Source organism: Aristolochia californica, unplaced genomic scaffold, assembly GCF_029961685.1.
Source record: "Aristolochia californica isolate CCGP_79_NKW_82.1479 unplaced genomic scaffold, dmAriCali1.0.hap1 SCAF_6, whole genome shotgun sequence".
Classification (NCBI taxonomy): Eukaryota; Viridiplantae; Streptophyta; class Magnoliopsida; order Piperales; family Aristolochiaceae; genus Aristolochia; species Aristolochia californica.
The window spans coordinates 6,488,458-6,506,365 of NW_027182257.1; the positions used below are offsets into that span (position 1 = coordinate 6,488,458).

At 39.0% G+C, this 17,908-nt stretch overlaps 1 non-coding gene across 1 annotated transcript; it reads right to left on the reverse strand.

The window, feature by feature from the left end:
* Positions 1-14,089: 14,089 nt before the first annotated feature.
* Positions 14,090-14,196, reverse strand: LOC137935607 (small nucleolar RNA R71). The gene has a single exon (XR_011109307.1). It is a non-coding gene; the product is annotated as a small nucleolar RNA R71 (small nucleolar RNA).
* Positions 14,197-17,908: the final 3,712 nt, after the last annotated feature.

A 17,908-nucleotide genomic window follows, 5' to 3' on the forward strand; every position in this document is an offset into this window, starting at 1 on the left:
TCATAAAGAGATAAGTTCATCATCTTCTTACTTACGTTTTTTTTTGTTTCCTTTTTTTATTTACATACTCCTTTTACTGTTTTTTTTACTTCTTGAATTTTGAGTCACATCAAGTCAAGATAAATCTTTATATGTTGTAAAGATTTATTTCTATGACTAAATTGATGTTATAATCTTGACTCCTTGTAAATCAATTACAAGAGTGATCAAGATCATTTGCTGTTTGCTTCTTATTAAGATTGATGGGTGAAATTCAATTACCTTTATGTAATTTGGATCCATCTCATTTGAGGTAGAATTCTAGCACATGTTGTTGTATCTTCTCCTACTTAAGGTTGCCCATGGGTTTGTGTTATGTTGTTGGATGCCCATTATATGTTTGATGAAATGCCAACAGCCATTTACCCTTTGTAGTTCCGTTTTTTTTTAACTTCAACAATTGAATTTTTTCTTACGTTGAAGTCTCCCATGAGCTGAAGATAAATCTCTTCCAAGTGTCTTGGTTTGTCGTTAAATCTTTTCTAAATTTTTGTCTATTGCTCGTTTGTGTTGGAGTTTGGATTAAGGCCTAATCGGTTGCATCTATTTTCTTCTCTTTGTTCTTATGAATACAAGAGAAGTTGAGCGATGGTTGGATGTTATTATCACTTTCTAAAGGCACAAATTTGTTGATAATTTGGTGCTTTCCCGTGTGAAAGAAATTGGTTCTTGTTCTCTTTTGTTGGTGATTGATTTGGTCTACGGGTTCTTCAAATTACATAGAGTAATTGTTCTTTGAAGAAGGCCTTTTTCACTTGACCTCCATATTTTACTTGCCTCATTATGGAGATTGGATACAATAGTAATAAGAGTGATATACTCTGTATTACTACAATTCCACTTAGAGGTATCTCCAATTACATGAGCTGGTCACAATCGGTTCGGAGGGTTCTTATTACTCGTGACCTCTTGAGCCACATTGTTAACTTTTCTCCGATTGATGAAGAAGATGTGTCCTACCACAAGTGGGTTAAGGATGATAACATGGTGATAAGTTGGCTCATTAATAGCATGGAAGAGCAGGTGGCCAACAATGTGGTCCACTTGGAAACCGCCAAGAACATATGGGACACTTGTGCCAAGCTTTACTTCATTACAAAAAATATATGATGTCTTACAAAACATGCTGCATACGAAACATGGAGATAATATTCATGAATTTTTGGCACGGTTTCGCGGTCTTCTTCTAGAATGGAAACTAGCTCAGCCATATTCCACTGATATTGCCGTTCAAGAACAACAAAGAGAAGCTTTGGCAGTAGCCATTTGCTTATCGAATATTAAACCATACCTTGAGGTGGCCAAAACTCAACTTCTAAGTTCTTCTGCTCTTCCATCATTTGATGATATTAGTGCTACATTACTTAGGATACCAGATCCATCCCCTCCTTCTCCTATTGATTCTCCATCGGCGATGTTCTCTGGCAATCGGGGAACATCTTCCTCATTTCGAGGACGGGGCAGAAATATGAGAGGGGGTCGAACTATGAGAGGGGCTGAAAATAGAGGTGGTAGAACGGGTCAGAATTCTTTCCGTACTGAGCCTAAACTTTGTACTTATTGTGGCCATCAGAACCACCTTGTGGCATCATGCTGGAAACTTCATGGCAAGCCTGATTGGGCCACAGCTAACCCAGTCTCAGTTAATGTTGAGAAAAATGAAGATAAGGCTGAATCATCATCCGGAAATGTGACTCTTACGGCTGAGGACTATGCTGCATTTTAGAAAATGAAGTCCTTCATGGAATCATCTATTCCCTCATCATCTACTGCTGCCACTACTATTGCCTCAGGTATGCTTTCTTCCTCATCTTCCTCTTCCTCTTGGATCATCGACTCCGGGGCCTCCGAACATCTATCAGGTAACAAACACTTGTTGCAGTCCTTATCTCCTTGTTATCCTCATAAATTCGTTACTATTGCTGATGGTACCCAAACCAAGGTCCTTGGCAAAGGTTCCTCCTCTCTTACTTCATCTATTCCCCTTCAAGATGTTTTGTTTGTTCCTCAGTTTCCTTTAAATTTGCTCTCAGTTAGCCAATTGACCAAACAATTAAATTGCTCTATCACCTTCTCACCGTCTTCTTGTGTCTTTCAGGATCTCACTACGAAGCGGGTGATTGGTGGCGGCCATGAAAAGGGGGGTTTGTACTACTTCACTCTTCCACCATTAGCTGCATTATCTTCCACTACATCCGAGGCCCAACTTTGGCACAACCGACTTGGTTATCCGTCTACCCCTTCACTTCGTTTTTGGTTCCATCTTTAAAAAGACTTTCTAATATCAGTTGTGAGGTTTGTCAATTAAGTAAACATGTCAAGAGTACATATTCTCCTCGTCTTACAACTACAAGTACTGCTCCATTTGAGCTAATACATTCTGATGTATGGGGCCCTTTATGTGTCTCAAATATTTCCCAAGTTAAAAATTTTGTCATTTTTGTTGATGATTTTACTCGACTGACTTGGTTATATCTATTTAAAGAGCGTTCCGAAATTCTTCCTTTGTTTAAAAATTTTCATGCTATGGTCTTGACACAATTTGGGAAGAAAATTCTAACCCTTAGATCTGATAATGCTAAGGAATACATGTCTCATGACTTCAAATCATTTTGTGAGAGTAATGGGCTTATTCATCAAACATCATGTGCCTATACTCCTCAACAAAATGGTGTTGCTGAAAGGAAGAATCGTCATCTTCTTGAAGTTGCTCGGGGCCTCCTCTACTCCATGAAGGTACCCTATTTCTATTGGCCTCATGCTATACTTACAGCATGCTTTCTCATTAATAGGTTACCTTCATCAGTCCTTCATCATAAAACTCCTTACTCTGTGTTATTTAGTGGTGAAGATTCTTTTTCTCTTCCTTTGAAAGTGTTTGGATGTACATGTTTTGTTCATGTTACATCTCCACATAAAAATAAACTTGATCCTCGGTCTATGAAGTGCATTTTTTTGGGATACTCTCGCACCCAGAAAGGTTATGTCTGTTACAATCCTACCCTTCGGAGGATGTTTATCTCTAGGGATGTGACTTTCTTTGAGGACACTCCCTTCTACTCCTCCCATGATGCTCCTCCAGGATGGACTTGTCCTTCTTCTACTCCTTGTCCGCTTGTGCCATTCAATCTTGAAGTGGATCCATCCCCTGATACACCGGCCGTACCTTCACCTGTGGAGTTGTCGGATCCACCCGAGGTAAGTCCTTCTCCTCCTATGTATAGGCCTGAATTTGATACTCGGCCTATTGCTTTAAGAAAAGAACGTCGCTCCTGTACTACTTCGCATCCTATCTCAAATTTTATGTCTCACCATCGCTTGTCTTCTGAGTGTTTTCAGTTTCTTACATCCCTTTCTTCTACTTCCGTTCCGCAGTCGTATCAGGAGGCCTTGAGACATCCAGGATGGAAGGCGGCTATGGATGAAGAAATGCACGCCTTATATGAAAACCAAACCTGGTACTTAACATCACTCCCGAAAGGTAAAAGACCTGTTGGTTGTCGATGGGTTTTTTCAGTGAAACATAATCCGGATGGATCAGTTGCTCGTCTTAAAGCTCAATTGGTTGCTAAGGGCTATACGCAGTGCTATGGGATAGATTATGAGGAGCCCTTCTCTCCTGTTGCAAAATTGAATTCGGTACGCATCATCTTATCTATTGCTGCTAACTCCTCATGGCCCGTCTATCAGTTGGATGTTAAAAATGCTTTTTTAAATGGTGATATTAGTGAGGAAATTTATATGGTTCAACCACCTGGTTATGTAGTTGAGGGGGAGTCAGTATGCCGGTTAAAAAAGTCTTTATATGGGCTTAAGCAGTCCCCTCGGGCATGGTTTGATAAATTTAGTCAAACACTCTTACGGTTTGGTTTGCATCGGTGCTCAGTTGATCATTCCGTATATTATAAAGATACGGTCAAAGGGAAAATATTATTGGCCGTATATGTGGATGATATTATCTTAATCGGTGATGATGCTTTGAGCATACAAGAGGTGAAACAGATGATATGTCAGGAATTCAAGACTAAAGACCTTGGTATGCTTAAATATTTTTTGGGTATAGAAGTTCTTCAATCCAAACATGGGATAATATTGTCTCAAAGGAAATATGTCTTAGATCTCCTTGAAGAAACAGGAATGAAGGGTTGTAGACCAGTTGACACACCTATGGATACAAATGTAAAATTATGTGCCACAACTGAAGAAGATATTGATATTGGCAAATACCAAAGACTCGTGGGAAAACTGATTTATCTCACAGTAACTAGGCCAGACATATCATATGTTGTAAGTGTGGTGAGTCAATTCATGCACAAACCACAAATTACCCACTGGCAGGCTTTAGAAAGAATATTACATTATCTAAAAGGAGCTCCAGGAAGAGGATTGCTGTATAAAAAACATGGGCACTTCAACTTAGAAGGCTTCTCAGATGCAGATTGGGCTGGATCTCTTGATGATAGAAAATCTACATCAGGATATTGTACTTTGGTTGGGGGAAACTTGGTTACATGGAAAAGTAAGAAGCAAAATGTGGTTGCAAGATCTAGCGCCGAAGCAGAATACAGAGCTATGGCCCATACCGTTAGTGAACTTTTATGGATTAGGACCCTTCTTACCGAACTAGATTTTTATAAAAAGGGGTCCATGAATCTTCATTGTGATAATCAAGCAGCCATTCATATCACTTCAAATCCAGTTTTTCATGAAAGAACTAAACACATTGAGGTGGATTGTCATTTTATACGGGAGAAGTTTCAAGCAGGAATAATCTCTCTCAAACATGTGTCATCTCAAGAGCAAGTGGCTGATATTCTCACTAAACCCGTTACATCTAAAATCCTATCATTTATATGTGGCAAGCTGGGTATTTATGATGTCTTTTCTCCTCCAGCTTGAGGGGGAGTGTTGGAAGATGGGCTCAAGCCCACAAGCTCAAGACAAGAAGCCCACACGTCAAAGGAGTGGCATATGTGTAAAATATGGTACTTTCCATAAAGATGGCATAGAAGTGTAAATATGTGTTCCTTTTATGTCTTTTGTTTTATCAAGTTGTAGCCCTAAGGGTATTGTAAAACTATAAATAAAGGCATTGGCTAAGAGGTAGGGCATTGAAGCACTCTCCTCTCTTTCCACAAATTCGTCCAGCCCTCATATTTCTTTTTGACGCAACCCTCTTCTCCCTTAATCCAAACTCTCTTCTTCCACGTTCTTCTTCTTCTCTTCTCCTTCTCTCTTCTTCTTCTTCTTCTTTCTTGTTGATCTAAAGTTCCTTTCATGAGATCCTAAATTCTACAGAAACTACAAAAGGTAAATGAATGCTGGAATTTCACCAAACATATAATGGGCACCCAACAACATAACACAAACCCATGATCAACATTAACTAGGAGAAGTTATATAAACATGTCCTCGAATTCTACCTCAAATGAGATCGATCCAAGTTATATAAAGGTAATTGAATTTCGCCCATCAATCTTAATAAGACGCAAATAGCAAGTGATCTTGATCACGCTAGTAATTGATTTACAAGAAGATCAAGATTATAACATCAATTTCAACATAAAAATAAATCTTCACAACATATAAAGATTTATCTTGGCTTGATGTGATTCAAAATTCAAGAAGTAGAAAAACAGTAAAGAGGAGTATGTAAATAAGGAAGGGAAACAAAATGTAAAAAAGAAGAGAATGAACTTATCTCTTCAAGGCTGAACTCCTTCTTTTACAACTTCTTGAACAGAATCCATAATACCTTCATCAAGAGGGATCCTAAAATCCTTGCTCTGATACCATGTAGAATTTAGGATCTCATGAAAGGAACTTTAGATCAACGTGGAAGGAAAAGAAGAAGAGAGAAGGAGAGGAGAAGAAGAAGGACGTGGAAGGAGAGAGTTTGGATTAAGGGAGAAGAGGTTTGCGTCAAAGTGAAAGTGAGGGCTGGACAAATTTGTGGAAAGAGAGGAGAGTGCTTCAATACTCTACCTCTTAGCCATTGCTTTTATTTATAGTCTTTACAATGCCCTCAGGGCTACAACTTGATGAAATAAAAGACATAAAAAGAACATATATTTACACCTCTATGCCATCTTTAATTTAAGTATCATATTTCACACATATGCAACTCCTTTGACGTGTGAGTTTCTTGACTTGAACTTGTGGGCTTGAGTCCATCTTCGAACAATAGCATGTTGTGAATAGATCAAGGAGTTTGTACTATGATGAATGCAATGGTGATTGGCAGAGAATGAAGGTTTTTCAAAGTATGTGGCACTATTTCTTTCTCTAAAGAACTTTCATGGAAATCTGCAAGATAGAGGATTATGGCTAAAAGATATACCAGTAAATGCTTATTCACCCCCTTTACTCACAATTTGGTGGGGTATTTATGGCTTACCCAACTCAAACTAGACATTATTTGCCCATTTATAAAAATCAATACTTTGATTAATTGATTAATGTTGAGTGATTGATTGATCAATAAATCATGAATTTTTTTTTTTTTGTCATACAGTGACTTATTGATTGATGGATTAATCAATCAAAATGTTACCATTGGTCGAGAAAAGTCAAGTTGATCGATCATGATCAGTGGATGTTCGATCAATCGAGCTTCCAACTGGCTGTAAAATTCAAGTACGATCAATCAATGTATTTTCCTATGATCGATCATGCTTTATGTCCCTTATTGGCAAGGTTCTAACTAATAGATCAATCAAGAGGGGTGATCAATCATTCCATGAAAATTTTGCCTTCTTGGATAGTAATGATTGATCAATCCAAGTGGGATGATGGATCATACGTTATAGGATGAAATGGCCATGTCTTGGATGATCGATCATCCCACTTGGATTGATCAATCATTATTGTCCTAGAAGGCAAAATTTTCATTGAATGATCGATCATCCCACAAGAATTGATCAATCATTATTGTCCTAGAAGGCAAAATTTTCATTGAATGATCGATCATAACCGGTGGCTAATCAATCATTCCAATGCCAGTTTGACAATGTAGTCTTTATAAAGCATGGGAATGTCTCTCTAAGTGTTTAAAATTTTTCTAAATGATGTTTATGATGACCCTAAACATATCTAGAGGCAATTTATAACCTAAATCTCTGATTTTACAAATGTACTTAAGGAATAGGAAGTTTGGAATGCTCTCTTACAAAAGCTGACTGAATTTAGATATTTTGTCTATAGTGCTTGAATTCAAATCTTCTCATTGTCTTCTTTCTTGTTGGTGCTTCTTCAAGAGATTTTTTTCAATTGTGCTTGAGGTCTTGAATAATGCATTTTTATCATGAGCTCCCCCTTGATCGTTTCATAGTTCATTTTAATATTTTTAAGCCTAATTTTGTGAGTGTCTAGATCATTTGATCCAGTTTCCCTATTTTCTCGCCCTCTTTGTCATACTAAAAAAGATGGTTAAATGAAATGCATAGAATAGAACAAAAAGTGCCTCAAAGGCCATATTGTAAAGAAGTTTTCAATTGTTTACAAGTATATGAATAAAAGCAAGTATACAAGGAGTAAAAAAGGATGGGTGGATCCTAGGTCAACTAAGCTGGAGACGGGAGTCGGCTAAGGATGGTGTGGAGACAATGTTCGATCCTCTGTTGTCATGCCTTCAACCTTGATTTCTCCAATGGTCATCTTCTTCGTCATGTCCACAGATACCTCATCCAAGAGGTCTATGTGTTATGGACTCAATAACACTGAGTCATCTACTTTACTTTTATTATTTATGTTGATTTTAATTTCGAATTTTATTGATTTGTAATAAGACTTAAAGGTAGGGGTAGAATTGGGTTTTATAACCCTAACCTATGTTGATGTTAATTACCCTATTTAAGGGGTAAGGATGGAGAAATAAAGCAAGTTCGGAATTAGCATAAACTAGGGTAATTTAGGTTCTTTCTAGGCTCCCTATTCTAGGGTTCTTGGCGTGAACTCTCTTTGGTTGGGGGGTATCTAAGGTGATCGTGTGAGGAGGAAGAAGAGGAATTACCTTTCTCTTCCAAGCTGCAAGAGAAGACTATCCCTTTCACGAAAATTCCAGAAAGGGAGAAGGGTTGGTGTGAGCTAACCAGGAAGGAGGATGAATCCTGGTTGTTGGATTGGTGTTGACGTCAAGAGGTAATTCTTAATCTTGTTCCAAGTATTGAAGATTGGAATTCTGTTTCTTTTTACGTAAGGTACCAATATTGCATGGTAGAGGAAACCCTACCTTGACGTGAGTCATAAGAAAGGGGATTCCACGTTGGGGCATCAAGGAGCTCCATCGATTCTCTGGTTTCATCCATAATTAAGAAAAGGAAACTCCTTTTCAAGGGAAATGAATTCAGCAAAGAGAACAGGTTGTTCTTGGATCATTATAGTGAGTCGAACGCTCTTAACGTGTTGGATTCATCTATACCTCGCCGAGTTACTAGATCCATGGCTAGGGATCATAACACTATGCCACTATGAATGAGGATGGCAGTGATCTCCTAAGTGAATGGTAGACTATCCGCTCTTAAGTTGACAACAATGTTGACCATCCTACTGGCCATGAAGTACCCATAATCCAAGGGGACTTTTTGGAAGATAGCCATCAACCAAAAACTGTCAATTTTTTTGATCCGCGTGATCCGCGAGAAGGTTCCCTTCCTTGGGTTTAGTACATGAGTCGCTATCTCTATGACAACTCTTTGAGGCATGGTGTGGTCTCATATCCTCAACTCATAGGAGCTATCAACTGTCTGTCCAAAGAGAGTGAAGATATCATTTTGAATGTTCTGAGGGAGGTCCTCGTGGAGATCCGTCGGCCAGTTTTCATTCATATATCTCGTCATGCTCATCGCAGTGGAGCCAAGGAGATCATTCAAAGTAGAAGTCTTAACAGAGATGGGTGTTCTCTTCACGTAGGAAGAAATCTTGAGACTATGAGGCCCAAGCTCCTCAATTTCCAAATTATTGTAAAACACCTTTACGAGAAGGGGACACACTGGCCCCTCACTCTCCAGGCCTTTTTAAGGTTGGTAGAGCTCTTTAAAGCCATCAATTTTCTCTCACAAAAGGGGATATCTACTTTCATCGGTTCAAAGACAGTTTTGGTGGTAAAAGTAGAGAAATACCTTTCTCTTTGAGGTCCAGTATGAAAGTACTCCATCCAATTCGGCATTTTCTCTCAAACATCACTCTCCTTCCTCAAGTTCTTCTTCTTTGCAATTATCTTTGTCCTAATCATTTTGATTTTGTCCAATTTTGAGAGAGTCAAAAAATGAGTTAAGCCTCGGATTTTATGGAAAATTTCTCAAAAGCGAAGGTGAGATGAAGATTTGGGGTCACTGGAGCTTTGAAAAATCCACGAAAAGGGTTTTGGAATGATTTGTGATGAAGAGATGGATTAAAAATTCAATTATAATTTTTCATCTTCTTTGCTCGCACCTTGAATGATCTATCATTTTGTGTGATTGATCTATCAATCGCTTAGGTTGATCGATCAACCAATAGGCATTGATCAATCATTGACCTGTGCAGAGTGACTAAAGTGTAATCTTTTTATTTCCACTTCATTCTATTGGCACTATAATAATGGGACGTGTTCATTTGGCTGAAAATTTTCAGCCTAAGTGAATTCAGGTGGGTTGTTCATGCCTAGTTCTCCTCAAAGCTTAGAGAAATGGCCAAATACAATTGGCTAAGTAAAGATATCCACTAATTGATTTTCAGTGGGAACAAACTCAATTTTTATAACTTTGGTATAGACCAGCTCTCTAATGAAATTATGTCTAATTTCTATGTATTTTGATTGAGAGTAGTGAAACGGGTTCTTACTTAGACTTATGGCACTCATGTTGTGACACTTAACTAAAATTTATTTTTTCTCTAAGTCATAGTCATCTAGTTGTTGTTTCATCCAAAGAAGTTGAGCACAACAATTGCCACATGCTATGTATTCAGCTTCGGCAATGGATAGTACAACTAAATGTTGTTTCTTGGAAATCCAAGAGACATGCATATTTCCAAGTAATTGTCACCTACCACTAGTACTCTTTCTATCAATATTGATAGTGTTGAAAGTTAGGATTCCATGATGTATAATCACAGTAGAAGAGGATTAAGGGGTGAGATGAAGAAGAAGAAGAGTTGTGAAGATAAGGTTTTAGGAGGAGAAAAGGAAGAGTGACGAATTTGGAGGAAAAAGGAGAAAAAATAGGGTAATGGATTTGTCCAAACCCTCCCCCTTAAGTTCTATTTATAGATATCAATAGCACTAATATTACAAGAATACCCTTCATCCTAGTAAGAGTGAATAAGAGACATAAATCATAAACTAATTACATTATTGTCATATTTATGAGATGACTCTTTATATAGTATCTTGCCACCACTGTGTGGGCCTATGGGCCTTCTCCTTGGGCTTTGGGCTTAATCCCATCTTCCACACACTTGGACGTGTGGGCCTTCCTTGGTCGTGTGAGCTTGGGCAAGGAAATATATCTTCTTTGATTGCTAAGCTGACACAAATTGGAGGAAACTTCCTTATTTAGAATATTTTTCCAGCCATGAATTTTTTGAGATTTTGTTGGTATTGTGAAAGATTACAAAGAATTTGATTTAGTATCCTTGCCTAAAAAATTAAGGCAAGAAAAGATTGAAATGTTTGGCTTGGCTTGAGCAACTTGGTTTACAATATTTGATCTAGTGAAGTTGTTGATACTAGCCTTATTTTACTTGATCATACAAGAGGTGGATTAACACTTGGGCTTGCAAACTATTTGTAGACTTCAAGTTGGGATCATTGACATTATCTCCCAATTTGAGGGGGAGAATAGAAGGAGAAATATGAAGGATAAGCACATTGGAGATTGTTTGATTAATTGATTGTCAAACATCACTTCGTTCAACTTATTATGGTAGTCTATTACTCGACTTGTCTCACTCACTCACTATCAAAGCTACTATCTGTTATCCGCTACCGGCTTGATTATTACCATGGATTATTAACTTGGATTATCCTCAGCTTATTACTTGGTGCATAGCTTCCTTATTCAATGATGGACTTGCTGCAAATTATTGTATATGTCCTTATTGATCTTAAGGACTTTTACTACTTAATGGTTATCCAATGTTATATCTATTAGGTACGTGTTATTAGGGCTCATGCCCATTTCAACTGTTGTTATTGTGTCTCTCTGATTGAGACATTATTATTGAAGGACTTCTCAGTTGTTGATTATTATCAGCATTGGTTATTATGATGAAGAATAAAGTACATGGTGGCCCTAGAATATTATCTTCCAGTGATTACCCTTTACCCCCCCTCCCCCTTTATTTGGCATTTTTACTCCTACCATTTGAGAGTCGGTGCTCTATATTTGGATACCGTGATGGAGGAGATTATTACTACACTTCTAAGCAATGCCTATAGACCCACTACCTACAAAGGATAGGAGTGTGCCCAATATCCAGCGTGAGTCAAGTCTATTACTCACCCAAGAGGGCTACTTTTTTGCCTATGAAATTGAGTGAAAATTATTTTTGACTCTGACCATTTGACTAGAGTATGGAGTGATGTCTTATGGCTAGGAGTGATTTTACTCTCTCTCATACTATGTCAGCTGGGTCTCTTGGAAAAGAACAAAGAGTCCACCAGGTTAAGGGGGAGTGTTGAAAGATATGGTGGACTGCCATTTTTTACAGGAAGATCATATACAAAATTTGTAGCAAGTTGGGCGTTTATGATGTTCTCTCACCCCCGACTTGAGGGGGAGTGTTGGAAGAAGGGCCCAAACCCACACGTCCAAGTGTGTGGAAGATGGGATCAAGCTCATAGACCAAGGAGAAGGCCCATAGGCTCACACAGTGGTGGCATGATGGTAAATAAGAGTCATCTCATAAATATGGCACTGATGTAATTAGTTTATAATTTATGTCTCTTATTCACTCTTACTAGGGTGAAGGGTATTGTTGTAATATTAGTACTTTTGGTATCCATTACCTCATTCTTCCAACAGCTACCGGTAAAATCAGCATCTAAGAAATCGACTAGATCAATGGCTGAAGAGTTTGAGTACCAATGACCTAAGTTGGGTGTCTCAAGTAGATAACAGAAAATTATTTTCACTGCCACTAAGTGAGATTCTCAAGGATTAGATTGATATTTAGCACATAGGCATACCGGGAACATTATATCCGATCAATCGACTGAAATTTAATGTAGGTATCCTATCAATTTTATATAGATTTTTTTTTATCTATGGCCCTACCGGAGTTGTTTGAGTCAAGTTTTAAGGACGAATTCATGGGTGTTTCATTGACTTAAGATTTTCGATGTTGAATCTCTCAAGCATTCCCTTAGTGTATTTTGACTGATTTATGAATGTGCATTTTTGGTTTGAGTTACATGAAGTCCAAGGAAGAATGTGAGTTTTCCCATTAAACTCATTTCGAACTCATTCTTCATTACATTAGAAAATTCTTTACATTAAGGGGGATTTTTAGAGCCAAATATGATATCGTCCACATAAATTTTAATGATAATAAAGTCTTGATCATGGCTCTTAGTAAATAAAGTTATTAAGAGACACCCACGTGTGTAGGGGTAGCTGATAGATGCCAGATTCTGAGATGAGAACTAGGTTAATTATAATTGAATAACCCTTATAATTGTGTTATAAGTGGTTATTTATCGGTTTTCACTTGAAACGTGCATTTATTGAATTTGGCATTAATCATTGCTTATATTGTATATTTTTCTCTTCTGAATGATATTTCATTGTTTTTAGGGTTTATTTCTTCTTGAAATTATTTTTATGGATTTAATTACGGAATTTCAGAAGAATTTTGTGTGGAGAAGAAGATATTTACAGAAATGCCATTAGTTGGGGAGGTGATATTTTTTTAGGGCAAATCTTATTGAAAAGGGGAGACCGTCGACTTAAACAGGGGAGACCTTCTATCGAAACAGGGGAGGCCGCCCACCGAAAGAAGGGAGACCCGAGAGGATTTCCAGCCGTCGTTCGCCGCACCTCCATCATCCACCGTCGTCCGGCAACCGAGAATAGACCCGAGGAGAGCTCGAGAGAGTCTCCGTCGTGGCGAGTTCAACACTGCCAGTTTCTACTCGCCAGGCCGAGAGGTGACCCGAGAGGGCTCCTCCGGCACCGATTCCGCATTCCGACCATCCTCTAGCGTCAATTACCCATTTTCGACCATTTCTGAAGCTATTCCGACTCTGACTGAGACTCGAGAGAGCTGGTCATGGGACTTCGGCTCCATTCCGTTGTCCGCCGCACCACCTCCATCCGTGGGTTTCTATCCTTCTTCGTCGGCGTCGTCTCACATCAAGTTTTTGGCATCGTTGCCGGGGAGGCACATGTTAAGTGTATTTATTTGTTCTCCATGGTCATAGGTTAGATTTTTTTTTTTTCTTTAATAATTTTATCTTGATGATTTTTTATGGAGTTATTTTTATTTCTTCTAGTTAGTTCGTATTTTCAGTAGTTAGTTTGTTAGCATAATTTTGATAGTTAGTTTTGTTTCTTTTTGTGTTTTTATGCACGGTCGCCGCTCCCTAGGTGAACCATTAGCTCCCTTTGTTGAAGAGGTATAACATATTTGTAGGAAAACACCAGAAGTCAAGTTAGGAGCTACCATGGCCAATCAGGGTGAACCATTACAGTTACTTGCAGCCAGTGACCATAGAACCCTGAGGGATTATTTTATCCCATCCCACTTCACATCACCTTCTGGCATTATATTGCCGCCCACTACTGCCGCCAGTTATGAGTTGAAACCGGGTGTGATCCAACTCCTCCCTACATTCTATGGGTTGGAGAAGGAGGACCCTTATTACCACATCAAAGAATTTGTAGATATTTGCGCAACTTTCAAATTCCAGAATTTCTCAGATGACTCTATTCGGTAAAGACTTTTTCCATTTTCACTTAAGGATAAGGTCAAGTCTTGGCTTAATTCCTTGGAGGCGGGCAGCATTACTTCATGGGACACATTAGTCACAAAATTTTTGTCCAAGTACTTTCCCATTCAGAGAACTACAGCCCTCAGGAGAGAAATCTCCAACTTTATGCAGCAGGAGGGTGAACACTTTTATGAGGCTTGGGAGAAATGGAAGGATTTGATCCGTAGGTGTCCGCATCATGGGTTTGAGAAATGGCATTTAGTGCAATACTTTTATCAAGGTCTTACACCCCAGGTCAGATCCATGGTAGATGCAACGAGTGGTGGGAGTTTGATGGGTAAGAGTGCTAGTGAGGCGTGGGACTTCTTTGAAATGTTGAGTGATCAATCTCAGAAATGGGGTTCGTCATTTAATGTTGACAGGAGGTCCCACGAAGCCAAAAGAGGGGGTCTCTATGAGGTTAGTGAAACACCCATGCTCATGGCCAAGATTGAGGGGTTGACTAGAAAAATTGATGCCCTTATGGTGTCCAAGAGTTCAACTGTTCCTAACCCATCTACTATTTGTGCCATATGCTCTAGTTCATCTCATCCCACACAAATGTGTCCATCTAGTTCATCCTACCTAGAGCTCATTGAGGACTTGAATGCAGTCCAGAATTTTCATAGACCAAACTGGAACAATCCTTTTTCGGAAACATATAATCCGGGTTGGGCTAGGCACCCAAATTTCTCATGGTCCAAGGACCCACAGGTTGGGGGTCCTCCAGGGTTTACTCAACCCCAAGCTCCGCGCCCACTCAACAGCCATTGATTCAGCAGACTTGGGTTCGCTTTGATAGGAAAGATTGGTCCACTCGATTGGACGATGTTTCATGGGCCTATCGAACCGCTTATAATACTCCTATTGGGATGTCTCCATTTCGCCTAGTGTTCGGCAAAGCATGTCATCTACCTGTTGAGCTTGAGCATAGAGCTTATTGGGCCATTAAGGCTTTGAATTTTGATTTGACTCAAGGGGTGAGGAGAGGAAATTGCAATTGAATGAGTTGGAGGAGATACGTCATGATGCTTATGAGAATGCCAAACTGTATAAGGAGCGAACAAAGCTTTTACATGATAAATCTAATTTTCGCAAGTCTTTTACTGTTGGGCAGAATGTTTTACTTTATAACTCACGATTGCATTTGTTTCCAGGGAAGCTAAGATCCAGGTGGTCCAGTCCATTTGAGGTTACACAGGTGTTTCCTCATGGCGCTATTGAGATCCGCAATCACAGAGACGAGTCGATCTTCAAAGTTAACGGTCAGAGGCTCAAACCATATCTTGAGAATCTCCCCACACCGGAGGAGGTGATGGTGATTTTCTTGGAGGAACCTGTCCTTTCATCTTGACTATGTCAGAGTCTTGCTTACGACTATAAACTTAGCACATTGTGGGCAATCCCAATGTTTCTATCCCTTTGTACATTACAGTTTTATTTTTGGTTTATTCATTCTTATTGGGATAACCTTTGGCGTACTCTGGTCTTGATTGATTGGAGGTCCCCCACCGATGCCGGCCCCATCATGGACTCGGGGTACTCTCTTGCCGACTGAGAGCATAAATGGTTCCAGTAGTCGATGACCAGACTTTTGGTCCCTAGTTTGAGAAGTCTGTACTCAAACAACTGTTCTTGGATTGACCAGTTCGATCTTGAAGTATTGAATGAAATCCTTATGGTGAGTAACTCAAGGACTTGTGTTCAGCGCATGATTCTTGCAGCCCTCAGTGGCCAGTCACACGGAGATTTCTCCAAAGTGTGATGTGGGATAGCGGTTTCATCTACGGATGATTACCTACAGGTACGGTTGATACGAGTAAACCTTCTTCGAGGGAGACTATGTATCATTCCTGGGGGTCTTTATGACTTTTCGGTATTATTGTTGATGACCAAACACATATGGTCCCACCTATGGATTTAGGAGCCTTGAGGGAGCTTAACCCTTACTCTGCTGGAGTATAACTAGCTAAGTTGTGAGTCAACTGGAGTATAATCAGATATTTTAATGATTGTTAGTTGGTTTGTTGGTGTTTTAACTTTCCCCATTGAGGGCAATGTCAGGTTTAGGTTTGGGGGGGGGGGGGGGGGGGGGGGGGGAGAGGGGATGTGGAACAGCTCTTTTATGTCTTAGCAATGATTTTCTTTTGATTTTTGTTCGTGGTTTTCAAATTACTCCTCTTAGTATGTGGTTAACTTTAGTAGAGTTAAAATAAGTTGCTCAAATGTGTTTCAATTTTTTTTTGTAAAACTGTGTAGAATATGCCTATTAGAAATCTGATATCATTTGTTGTGATCCATGAGAATTCTGTGAGATAACTTACTATTGCATTAGACTTGGAACTTAGTTGCAAAAGAGAACATGTAAATCTAGTGTTGATCTATGTTAGTCTAAATAATCTTGTATGCCTATTTGATCTTTTTTTTTATATATATATCTCAGGGAAATTCCTTGTTGTAAGGTATAAATGCAAATGGAAATGCTCTTACTTGCAAAAGACAGATAACCTCAGAAACAGCCTGGGCAAACCAAGGGACATGCACTGGAATAGTCGATTACAAAAAATAAGTGCATGTGCAGTGAAGACGAATACAAAATGGTGGTAATACCAAAAGTATTCAGTGAAACAAAAATTACGTTGGTAATAGCAAAAATGCGTTGGTAATAGCGAAAAATGGGTTTAAATCTGGAAGCAATGAGTTTCCTTAACTTTGATGATGAATTGTAAGTTGAAAGAAGTTGCAAGTCAAAATTGAAATTTGTATACTTCTTTTGTGAGATTGTCAGACAACATGCTTACTCTACTATTTTCTCTTAATTGTGATGTGACCAGGATTTTATTGTTATTTGTTGCCTCTTTGTTCTGTTGAAGTAATTGCTTATGGGTCACATTGGTTCAGGTGGAGTAACAATGAGTGTATTTGGATTGATAATGTGCTATATTTTACACAGGTTTTCAAATTGAGCAGGGTTTCAAATGATTTTCAGATATTTTACGATACTAAGTGTTAGTCATATGCTAATGAGGAGTAAATTTTCTTCAGTTTTCTTTTTATATTGTTGATTTAGATGAATTTTGTGGGTAAATTCCATGCAAACCCTCATGAGACACAACTCATCCACTACTGTAAAGTAAGGGTTTAACGGCTTGTTGCATGCGCTAAATGCAATTGTGTTCCCTACGAAAGTGGCATTTTGTTTTCCAAGGCTTAATTTTGGTTTTGTTGTTGTTTTGCTAGGGACTAGCAAAGACTTAGGTTTGGGGGTGTGATAGATGCCAGATTCTGACATGAGAACTAGGTTAATTATAATTGAATAACCCTTATAATTGTGTTATAAGTGGTTATTTATCGGTTTTCACTTGAAAAGTGCATTTATTGAATTTGGCATTAATCACTGCTTATATTGCATATTTTTCTCTCCTGAATGATATTTCATTGTTTTCAGGGTTTATTTCTTCCTGAAATAATTTTTATGGATTTAATTATGGAATTTGAGGAGAATTTTGTGTGGAGAAGAAGATATTTACAGAAATGCCATTAGTGGGGGAGGTGATTTTTTATAGGGCAAATCGTATTGAAAAGGGGAGATCGTCGACCAAAACAGGGGAGGCTGCCGACCGAAAGAAGGGAGACCCGAGAGGATTTCCAGCCATTGTTCGCCGCACCACCGTCGTCCACCGTCGTCCGGCAACCGAGAACAAACCCGAGGAGAACTCGAGAGAGTCTCCGTCGTGGCGAGTTTGACACTGCCAGTTTCTGCTTGCCAGGCTGAGAGGTGACCATAGAGGGCTCCTCTGGTGCCGATTCCGCATTCCGACCATCCTCCGGCGTCGATTACCCATTTTCAACCATTTCCGAAGTTATTCCGACTCCGACCGAGACTCGAGAGAGCCGGTTAGAGGACTTCGGCTCCAT